Source organism: Nilaparvata lugens, chromosome 4 (genome assembly GCF_014356525.2).
Source record: "Nilaparvata lugens isolate BPH chromosome 4, ASM1435652v1, whole genome shotgun sequence".
NCBI lineage: Eukaryota > Metazoa > Arthropoda > Insecta > Hemiptera > Delphacidae > Nilaparvata > Nilaparvata lugens.
The window spans coordinates 68,559,561-68,571,870 of NC_052507.1; the positions used below are offsets into that span (position 1 = coordinate 68,559,561).

The following is a 12,310-nucleotide window of genomic DNA, read 5'->3' on the forward strand; positions in this document are numbered from 1 at the left end:
CTGTTCTATTTCGTGAATGATACATCATTTTATTGAATAATTTGTAGGTTATGTTTGGCCTAGTTTTCTGGAACCTGCATTCATTATTTCATTTTGTTGATTGAGAAATTGAGCTCGTTGTATGAGCTAGAGTTGGATTCCTCAGACAACTATGTGCCTTAAATACTGTCCTCATTTCAAAATAGGCTCTTCGTAGGTCGAGAATGCTTTCGTTAATGAAGATGAAGATATTTGTTATCAAACTCTATTGGGAGGATGGCTAGTTATAAAATGCATGTCTTACAAAAATGATTTTTAAATCGTTTTCATGTTATTCTTGAGTTCATAGATGAGTTATAAGTCATAAATTAATACTCCTCATGCAATATCAGCCCATTGATAGTTTTCTCTTTACTTAATTAAGTGGCAACGCCCAATTTAAGACAATAGGCAAGTTCTGGCAATGACATCACCATGGCTTTTTATTTCTTGAAATGGAGTGTACAACAAATCATATCTTTTATTGTCAGTAATTTTATATTTCTTATTGTCAATATTATCACCATCCATTACGCAATTCATCTCTATTATAAATAATACAATTATCACGGTTGAGAATGAATCCCATTTGATTCGAAAGCATGCTCCAGTCAATGAGTAAATATTTAGTCAGCTTAAATATTTTTCACAATATATTCAGCCTGCAAGTCGTCATTTAGGTATAAAAACTTAATAAAGTTAAAACCACTTGTCATTCCATGTGCGGCTTTCATATTTTTTATTAGAGAACATGATATGCTCAGCAAATTCTGATTCTTTTATTCTTTATTACAGTAAGTACATCCTCAAAATGATAGGAAGAGAAAAATTAAGGTGCTATTCCTCTGTCAATTTAGATTTAATAGTACTTTACGTAACTTGTACGGTAACGATAATTTACCGCATAAGTATGATTGTTTCTGCCCGAAACGTAGTTGAGGGAAGAATTAATAATAATAATTTCTCTGATTGCCAATGAATGCAACCAGAGGAGTTTATTGACAAAACATATACGTAGTTGTTATATTATACATACAAAATTGCTAATACTAAACTTAGTAGTTCTTATTATGATACCCAACTCAATAATATGTGTCGAGGTGATCATAATATTCTTTTCTAAAACATGTATTGATAAGGTTGAGGTTTCACATAATACGAAGTAGGTTGAATCTTGTAGTTTTTCACTTCACAACTTTTCAGTCCTAAAATACTTTCATAAAGCAGATATTCATATTTAGATGCTTCAAAACGAAACAGAAGAAAAATTGTCACTAAAATAGTAAATACTCACATATTAAAGAAATGTTGAAGGACCGAAAAACAAACTTAATTCATTCTGGGGTTGTGGCTCATTTGCGATCCTTGTTCTAAGAACGGTAAGCCATGTATCTTGACTTGCATAGCTCATGAAATTTAAGATTCGTCGAGTATCCGAGGTTGCGAAATTGCCGGCAAATTACCCCCGACAAGGACATGACTGGAGGAAAAATAAATTTAGCATTACGCTGCTGTGTTGTGCGGTGTTCTACTGTCTGCTAGCCTACAACTAGTTTCTAGATAGAGCACATCAGCACAAGGTTAATTTTTTCTTACCATTTTGGACAAAAGTGATTGTACTTGCATGTTTTAAATTGCTTGGGATGTGTCTGAAAATGAATATTAGATGTGTTCTCACACCGGATAATGTGGACCAGTGTTGTAGGAATAAACTTTGACGAAAGCTACATTGCCTGGAAGCTGTAGATGTTCCATTACTTTGTATAGCCTTCTTTCAATAGGACAATAGGAATAGAACAAAAATACCATTAAAAAACACTTTACTTCCAATTTTGTTTTTACTTTAAGTAATTTATAAAAGAGGGACTATATTTGTTTTATTTTTATTACTTATTTTTATTCTTTTTTGAAACTTTTATTTGTAAAAATTTGGGAGAAGACAGTTTTGGGCTATGCCTGTTGTCTTCTCACAATCATATTTTAATTATGATCTGTAATTGCCAATGAAATAAATAAATGAATAAAAGTAGCCCTTCATTTAATTTCTAGCTGTCACTGCTTCATTGATTTAGCCTTCAATCAATATTTAGCTTTCAAATTTGGACAAGAAGTATATGAGTTATGATTGATGAGTGAATAATAGTAGACATCTTTTCAATATAATATGAAGTTGACAAAGATTAATTTTATTTGTAGTGAGTTGGAAGCTCAACTTCTAAAAAATATAATTCTAAAAATCAATTTCATTCCTTGTCCTGATGAGACAATCTAATATTCATTTCTATGAGTCTTTTCTAATTACGTCAAATAATTGTTATTCATCTGCAATAAATATGTAGATAGCCAAAAACCAATGTTTTAATCATTGAGTAGAATTGTAAGGATTAGAATTACATTAGAATTTAATCGATTTCTCCACTTGAGTGGAGTGCATGTATTCTGTTGGTTGAATACAGTGGTTGACTCGGGCTACATTCAATTTCATCTCTATAGGTTTCATCACAGTGTCTTCTCATTGTTCCAATCATGCCTCAGAGTTTTCGACGTTAATTATTATTTTGAAGAGCACTTCATATCATCTTGGTAGGTCGAAAACAATGGTTCTAATACGTGCTTGTCTGTTCCTTTCGCACGCGTTGCCACCCACACTTCTGTCCTTTCCAAGCGGTTTTGGGTCGGTTGGCATGACAACGCAAATCGGGGTGGGCTCTCCTGTCAACTCACTGCACACGTGGGCAGGTGTGCCGTGCCAGTGTCGCTTTTCAAAATTATAGTGTTTTTATAGAAATTACGGTTCCGCAAAATCAGCACCAATCTTCTCAATGACTAATTAGTATAATACTGAATGAATCAATATTACGGTACTGATAATAACGGTACAATATTGGATTTTTTAACATGAATTATTATAGATTACCTGTTTTGTAATGGGATGTCCGTCCATTCAGTAGGTATCCAAGTTCACACACTCCCTAAAGCCCGGTCCAGACGCTCAAGCAAAAGTCGGAGTATGTAAATCGTTGCGTCTGGACGGTAAAACGGATGGGTCTTCAAGCTTAATTCGTCAAACTTGAAATTTATCGGCCGGGAATTTTTTTCCATCAAACCGTCCGTCTTTTGTCTGTCCACTAAAACCTAAATCGCGTAAAAATGAAGATAAAGAAATTGTGATTTCAGATTCGGATTCAGCGCTCTCAAATTAATAAAATGCCTTGCGAGTACTTGAAAATGAGCAAGTTTTTTTATCGATTGTATATAACGCCATTTAACCCTTTTTTCTTTCTTGATTCTCATGATACTCTCAGAATTTGCTGTTGATATTATGATTTACTAACATGATATATTAAGATGTACTATATTGTTGATAAGAATACTATCTTCAAAATTTCAATCCATTTACAATCACTGTGTCTCAAGATATGACATGTAAACAAAGCCATTTAGCGATTAACAGTAATATTTTTTGTCATTATGCTGTTAAATATAGCATTATCCAGTTGAATCAGCGAAAAAATACGATATAATTATTACTCATCTACCGGATATATGGTAGATGCTGATGACGAACTGAGCTTGTGAGCACAAAAATAGGAAAACGGACGACATAAGACGGATGGATGCGTGTGGACGCAATTTTACATCCGTCTTTTGCTTGAGCAAAAGACTGATGGTAAACTTGAGCGTCTGGACCGAGCCTAATTTTTTGCTGAGCAGAGGGTGAAGGGTTATGTCCACATGAGGCTTATGCGAAGGGAACAAGGCTGTTGAGAGATGAGTGGACCTACAACTTTACGGTGGGTCTTAAGGTTAGCTTTAGGTGCGAATTTTCCCCTGCCTAAATATTCACAATTATTCGTAACTCCAGTTATAGTTCAACTAGAATAATATTGTGAGAAAATTAATTCACCAAGTGAACCATTAGCTCTTTAAACATGTAGGGCTTGGTAGCACAAAAGCCCGTTGAATTTTACCCGTGATTAAACGCCACGGAAATCAATCAGAGAAGCATTCTTTTAAAAAAGGTCTTCTCTTTAATCATGATTAACATTTAACAGGCTTTTGTGCAACCGGGACAAAGAGTCATTCACTTCAAACCTGAATGAGTATTTTAATGTTGCTGTTGGAAAAACTAGTGAATAAAATGGTGATTATGTTGCAGGTCCCACCTGACGCGAGGGATTGGAGAGGATACAGCTGCTAGCGAACGGTGAGCGCCAGTTCCTTATCCCACCACCCTTCAAATTATTTTTAGATAACATCTAGTGACGTCAGCCAGCTTAATGCCCCTCAACATCTTATGTACTTCTACCAATTTATTCAGTATTTTAATCTCACGATTGGCTGAAATTATTTCAAATAATTCTCTAAATTCTTGGATGATCTTATTCTAGGAAGCAATAAACTCAAATCATAGTCTTTTCCATCCATTCGACACCATAGTTGGAACCGGCTCTCTGATGACATTTCCAAGTTTTCTAGTCCGGGTCCCTAAGAAGATTATAGAAGTCATGCCACTGGTTCTAAATGTTTTGATTCTCCTTCGTTATGGCTCAAGTAATGGACTACCATTTTTTATAGATTTTAATGTACTCTAAATACAAATTATATTATTTATTGATGAAAATCAAAATTAGCAATACAGTCGTTTAAAAGCAGTCTTTAGGTTATGTATCAGTTACGACCTGAAAACTCTGACACCAGACCTGAGCCAGCCAGGTCACACGATATTATTATTATATAGCAATACAGTGGAAGCTCAATATAGTACATCTCAACATTCTCAAGGGACCGCTCAAAAATGTACTATCACGAGGTATGTAGTAAATCGGGATATACTATATAAAGGTTGAAAGCTATATGAACGTTTCAAGGGACATGAAAAGTATATAACGGGGTGCACTGTATCGAGGTTCCACTACATTCTAATACTGTAGCTGTTAGAATTATAATTATAATAATAGGCTATTAGATTGAGCAAAAATATGAGTTTTTGATAAACATGAAAACTACGTTTTGAAATCCAGCAAACGGTTCAACTAATTGCAATAAATTTTTCAATTCTGTTGATGTCTCTCTTGCTTATTTCGGTGTGAAGTACTTATGTGTCGAAGACCTCACAAATTTCCCAAACTACAAATTTGTTACTTTATCCATGTTTCGCTAGATCTTTTGAGTAATGAGATTTCTCAATTTTAGTTCGCTGACTGTATTGCAGTTGAACAAAAACCTTTTGTCTGTTTAAATTGAATGCAAGTTGGTAGGCTACCCACTATACAAAGTTTCAATGGCCAATCATCCTGGGAAAGGGATCTCGGTATTGTGCTGTCAGCAATGGAATAGTTATGCAAATTAGTAGGTATTGTAGTTGGTTGCAACGACAACTATGGTGTTGGTTGTTGGTGGTCGTGGCTTGACTGCAACATTGTCATGTCGTCTGTGATTTAGCTCAACTGTCGATCGACTCAAGAGTCAAGACGGAGCGCATTATCTCTGCCGGCTCAGGTTAATCGCATGCTAATGGCTCACCTGCCTTATCACAGCATCCTCAATGGCCCTTCAGACGCCTACGTGGAAAGAGGCCGGTGTCAATTCGATAAGCGTTTCTCCTCCATCACAACACTCTCTAATACCGAATTCCTCACAATAATAGTTATGATGAGAATATACACTCAGGCACATAAGATAATACCTATGGATCACAATTCTTATTAGTTTTTCCCTTAGACCAGTTATAGAATAGACATGCTGGGAAGTCTAGCCTCTGAAGCCAACATCTTCTGCCACATCACCATATCGTGACGACAGCATCGGATAGAAAACTTTTCTGCAGAGTTTGTTTACATTGTTTTCTATCCGATGCTGACGTCACAATATGGTTTTATGGCAGTAGATGTTGGCTTCAGAGGCTAGACTTCCCAGCGTGTCTATCCTATAACTGGTCTAAGGTTTTTCCTAAATCATTTTTCCCAGAGAGGTTTTGAGACATAGATTTATTGGTGTAAACTGGTGATTGAGGTTATATTTTTTAATATATTCATACTGACTTTCTCACTCCTATGGCCATTTATATCCGAGTTGGTATTTGGCCGCATCAACATGACGCCTCCAGGTGGTTCCATCTTCATTATCTCATTCTGTAGTTCGAAGCCTAGACTTGATCGTTCTGGCAGGGCACAAAGGAAGAATTAAGAACATGGGTTCCTTCTTCTGTGTTCAGGGTAACACATATCCCAATAATAATGATTGACCGAACGAAGTGAGGTCTAAGATTCAAGTCGACGGTTTGGCATTTCTCTTAATGTTTAAATGTTTATATGTTGCGCATTTACGGCGAAACGCGGTAATAGATTTTCATGAAATTTGACAGGTATGTTCCTTTTTAAATTGCGCGTCGACGTATATACAAGGTTTTTGGAAATTTCCATTTCAATGATAATTGACCGAGCGAAGTGAGGTCTAAGATTCAAGTCGACGGTTTGACATTTCTCTTAATGTTTAAATGTTTATATGTTGCGCATTTACGGCGAAACGCGGTAATAGATTTTCATGAAATTTGACTGGTATGTTCCTTTTTAAATTTAATTGCGCGTCGACGTATATACAAGATTTTGGAAATTTGCATTTCAAGGATAATATAAAAGGAAAAAGGAGCCTCCTTCATACGTCAATATTAGAGTGAAAATCAGACTATAGAATTATTCATCATAAATCAGCTGTCGAGTTGACTATAAATTGCATGCCATGACGCATGCAATTCAATATCTCAATGTAACTTGGTAAAAAATTAGCAGCTGTGTAGACTATAAAATGCATGCCTCATTGAATGCAATTTTTATGCACTATTAAATAGGATGCAAAGAACTTATAACAGCTCGTCTGGGCGCCTAGATGTCTTCTGGTTTTCTCGCGCTAAATTCCGGAAAGCGTTATATGATAATTAAATCTTGTGTAAGCATGATCTGATCAAATAAATAGTTAGTGTATCAGTGTAGATGTGCTTATGGTTTGGGACGTCGTTATGACTGCACGAGGTCTACTGTTCACAGAACTACTAGTATAAAAGGAAAAAGGAGCCTCCTTCCTACGTCAATATTAGAGTAAAAATCAGACTATAGAATTATTCATCATAAATCAGCTGACAAGTGATTACACAGATGTGTGGAGAAGCACAGTCTACAAATACAGTATTGTATAAGGTCTATAGTTTCAATCAAAGACCTTGAAGAGGTATGCATCTTTAAGCTGGGTTTACACCAAAGTTATTAACAAAATGTTAACAAAATCAGTTAACAAAATGTTAACAAAATGTTAATAGCTTAATCCTTATAGATTCTATTAGATTGAACGCAAGTTGACAAACTACCAATTTGTTACTTTATCCATGTTTCGTTAGATCTTTTGAGTAATGAGATTTCTCAATTTTAGTTCGCTGACTGTATTGCAGTTGAACAAAAACCTTTTGTCTGTTTAAATTGAATGCAAGTTGGTAGGCTACCCACTATACAAAGTTTCAATGGCCAATCATCCTGGGAAAGGGATCTCGGTATTGTGCTGTCAGCAATGGAATAGTTATGCAAATTAGTAGGTACTGTAGTTGGTTGCAACGACAACTATGGTGTTGGTTGTTGGTGGTCGTGGCTTGACTGCAACATTGTCATGTCGTCTATGATTTAGCTCAACTGACGATCGACTAAAGAGTCAAGACGAAGCGCATTATCTCTGCCGGTTCAGGTTAATCGCATGCTAATGGCTCACCTGCTGCCTTATCACAGCATCCTCAATGGCCCTTCAGACGCCTACGTGAAAAGAGGCCGGTGTCAATTCGATAAGCGTTTCTCCTCCATCACAACACTCTCTAATACCGAATTCCTCACAATAATAGTTATGATGAGAATATACACTCCGGCACATAAGATAATACCTATAGATCACAATTTTTATTAGTTTTTCCCTTAGACCAGTTATAGAATAGACACGCTGGGAAGTCTAGCCTCTGAAGCCAACATCTACTGCCATATCACCATCGTGACGACAGCATCGGATAGAAAACTTTTCTGCAGAGTTTGTTTACATTGTTTTCTATCCGATGCTGACGCCACAATATGGTGATATGACAGTAGATGTTGGATTCAGAGGCTAGACTTCCCAGCGTGTCTATTCTATAACTGGTCTAAGGTTTTTCCTAAATAATTTTTCCCAGAGAGGTTTTGAGACAGATTTATTGGTGTAAACTGGTGATTGAGGTTTTATATTTTAATATATTCATACTGGCTTTCTCACTCCTATGGCCATTTATATCCGAGTTGGTATTTGGCCGCATCATGGTTCCATCTTCAGTATCTCATTCTGTAGTTCGAAGCCTAGACTTGATCGCTCTGTCAGGGCACAAAGGAAGAATTAAGATCATGGGTTCCTTCTTCTGTGTTCAGGGTAACACATATCCCAATAATAACAATATCCCATGATATTGTATATTTTATAAGAAAAATATGTCATACGTCTCACCGTATGCATAAGAAAAATATTGTAAGTTAGTGATAGCATTATTGAATGTACTGACCTTCAACTGTCAATCTTGGAATTATCTTCACCGATACTTTACCACTTAATTTTCATTGATTTGATCAGTGATTGAATTGTATCTTCATTTATTCTTATGCATGATGTGAATAGATTACTTTATGAATAGTATTTTCTGATTATTGCCAGACTATACTTTTTATACTTCAGTAGGATACGTATATTGCCATAATATGTAGGAATCTACGGGTTTATTATCACATTATACTAATTTTTTACTAGTACCTGTTGAGTGCACATTGTCAGTTAGCACTTCTGTTGAAATAACCAACCAAATACATTATACATTGTATACATTGAAATCGTGTAAGAACCACTCCCCCCCTCATTATTATATAATTGTGGTAACATTGAGTGATTACGAGCTAGCTAGCATATCCCTTATATCTCTACTTTTCCAATCATACTAATTCATTATTGAGCTAATCTCTTTTGATTCTCCACAAAATTTGTAGTTCCATCGGTAATTCTCTTCTTGTACCTCTATGTAATTCTCAGTATCAATCTATAGTTGGCTCCTCGTGTATCACATGTCCTTGACCCCAAAATATGATCAACTTATTGTGTTTATTGTATTCTTGAAGTAATAGAACAACGGGATCTGATGTTAGTGTTTGTGCAGTGCTTTTGTAAGCGGCTAACAGTAATTACCCACCTGCCTTTGTTGGGTTCCTATTGCAGAAAGGCTGGTTGGTTGGTTGGTACAGCATTTGTCCAGCACAAGGCCCACAAACACAAAGCGCGACAGCGTGTGAGTGTGAGTTGGTTTGTGTGTGATGGAGGATGTTGATGGAGCAAGCCTCACTCTCCTATACTAAATATACTCTCTATCCTGGTATAGTGAGGCCGTGGTTAGGCCGTGAAGGTGTGACTTCTTCGCTTTCAGGCCTCTTTTGCCTGCTATGGTTGCTCTCTCACGCCATTTCGTGGAGTTACCGTTATTCTTCGGTCATAAAAGGCTGGCATCTGTCGCATCTGTTGCATGCATTTCATCTCCATAGAGAGTTGGCTAACCACAAGTTATATCTGTTTTTCTGTAGTTATCAAAATAGCTGTCGATTTTCTGTATTCCCTGTCCATAAATTGAAAAATTTCTTGTCTATTTCCTTCCTGTCTATAAATTACAAATCCTATGCATATAATGTATTAAATTGTCTTTTTTCTTTAGGGCTACTAGTTAGGGCCACAAGTTATATCTGTTTTTCTTTAGACAACATCAAAATAGCTGTCGATTATCTGTATTTCCTGTCTATAAATTGAAAAATTTCTTGTTTATTTCCTTCCTGTCTATAACTTAAAATCCTATGCATATAATGTATTAAATTGTCTTTTTTCTTTAGGGCTACTTTTGAATTTAAATAAATATGACTTGATAATGGCATTGGTAGCCGAAACATGTCGTGATGAAATAATTTAAAAAGGTTACTCAGATTTATATTTTTATTTATAATGTATTAAATTTTTGATTCTGAGTAAGGACAATGTGTTATTTAGGAGTCATGCACTGTGTACTGTGTACTTCTTTTTTTTAATATTCAATGTTTGTTGTCTAATGTAATTTGAGTTGACTGTTGGGATTTTCTGTCTCTTACTCCCACTGGTGAACCAGAGACACCTAATGCCAATGGTATTCACTTGGAATATTTTTCATTTAGTATTGTATAGTAATTCTTGAGTTTTGTTGTCTTACTTTGTGATACTGAGTTTTATGAATGTGTTTTGTGGAATGAATTTGAATTTAATAAGATCGTTTCCTTGTCTCCAAATTTCATGCCTCATGTTTTCAACCCTCATTAGATTCCAGGAATCTATATCTAAATGATGGCCCATTCCGCTTTATTAAATTTCAATTTTTAACTAAAATACTTTGTGTATCAAATTCTTTAAATCTAAATCTACTTCAAGTATGCGGACATGTTTTACTATAAATTATTATCTTTTACTTTGGAAAATTAAAAAAAATTTTCCTGAAAACAATTTTAATTTTTAAATTATTATTTATAATTTATATAAATTTTATCATTTTTAATTTTGGTAAATAAATAAATTTTACCTCTAAACAATTTTAATTTTTCATTTGAAAGGTTGTTCCACTTTCACTTATAGATCACAAGTATAGCCTATAAATAATCATCATTTTCATCATTGCAATTTTAGAATAAAAGTGTAAAACTCCATTTGGGCTTTTTGAAAACTGGGATTGGACTTAGATGTGGCGGTTTTGATGTTGTGACGTGGTGATGAGGCGTAGCTATCTTGATCTCTGACCTTTTGCTGATGAGTTCTATTTTCGTAGGTGGATCGTAAATAGAAGGGACCTTTCAAGGTTCTTGCCCTATAAATGGAAATATAAATGCACAATTTCCAGAAATTGCAATAGAGTTAGAGCCACTGTAATTTTCATTTATTCATTTTTCATTGAGTGATCCGTGTCATATCTGTCTGTCTCGAACTTTCCTTGAAACAATGGAGTTGCAGAAGTGAGAGAGAAGGGTTGAAGGTATGATAAGTAGGTCGACCGGCACCTGTGATGTCACCGCTCAATACAATTGGCCCAGATTTGGATTAACACGCTACCTTTCGTTTTTGGAGCGTCTTCTCCGAAAACCCCAATACAGACTGGCATCAAGGTCATAAGAAATGGTTGCAAAAGAAGTCATCCTGTACGTCTTGATGGTTTATGATCTATTTATCATCCTGTAAGCCCATCTGAGTTCTTGACGGTTTATGATCTTTCTAGGAATTGTTCAAAATTGCTATATCAGTTTAAAGAGTTGTTTCGTTTTAATCTGAACTAATAAGAAACTTTCACTTAAAATTAACTTACTTAAGTTAGATAAATCATTCACCGTGGAAGAACTATCAATTCTTCAATCATTGCCATCTCCTCAGTGGGAGAACATCAGTTCGTCAATATTCCAGTTTATCTGGTACATATTTTGACCATTTCTTGATATACTAAAAGAAAGGTGAAGCTGGGCCATTCACTTCGTCAAGTTTCACGGCATCAAGTTTTCGTTGCAAGCTGAAACCATAAAGGAAGTATATCGAAGTATTACTTATTTAATCTGTGCTGATACACAGTCAGCTACACAAGAAGAACTTGACCAAAAGAAAACTAGAGTGAAGTTGCCTACACGGCACCTTATGGTTATTTCTTCGTGTTTAGAAAATAACAATAAACTCTTTACCGATATTTTCAATTAGCATAATATCTCATGACATTCTTCTCCAGAAATATACTTTCAAAGAGCGAAAATTGTGATTGAAAACCAGATATAGCAAACCCATTTTTTGTCAAAACCCAAAATTGTAATTTGTATTATAAACAATCATGTATTGTGTATTCTTTAAAACATTAGGTCTTGAAGGGTCATTAGGTCTCAGGTACTAAAATAATGTACTTAATTGGTTTCAATTAAAAATAAGTAGTTGATAAAGAATATGAAAAATACGTTTCTTGGCTCTCTGTAAAATTCAGTTTTTCGTTCATATTCATTCAGATTCCTCCTTTTAGTTTATCTTAGACACTTTGTTTACAAGGAGTTGTTTGGAAGGACCGCTTGCGCGCACTCTCTGTTGGTCGGGTATGTTTTGGGTTTAGGTTGGTGGGCGGGAGGGTGTTAGAAGGAAGGGGTTCTGCTTTGGCCCAGCGTTTCGTGACGTGGCGTATTGATCGGGCGGCGGGTGGCGCCACAGAGTCGTCAGTCAG

The 12,310-nt window shown here is 35.5% G+C and overlaps 1 protein-coding gene across 15 annotated transcripts in view; it reads left to right on the forward strand.

Annotated features, from left to right (window-relative positions):
* Nucleotides 1-12,310, forward strand: part of LOC111045314 (protein hu-li tai shao) — a 107,789-nt gene that overhangs the window by 5,372 nt on the left and 90,107 nt on the right. For all 15 annotated transcript variants that reach the window (XM_039426321.1, XM_039426323.1, XM_039426310.1 and 12 more), the window contains exon 2: nucleotides 4,178-4,225. The gene's annotated coding sequence lies outside the window, so the exon portion shown is untranslated. The remainder of the gene's footprint in view (nucleotides 1-4,177; nucleotides 4,226-12,310) is intronic.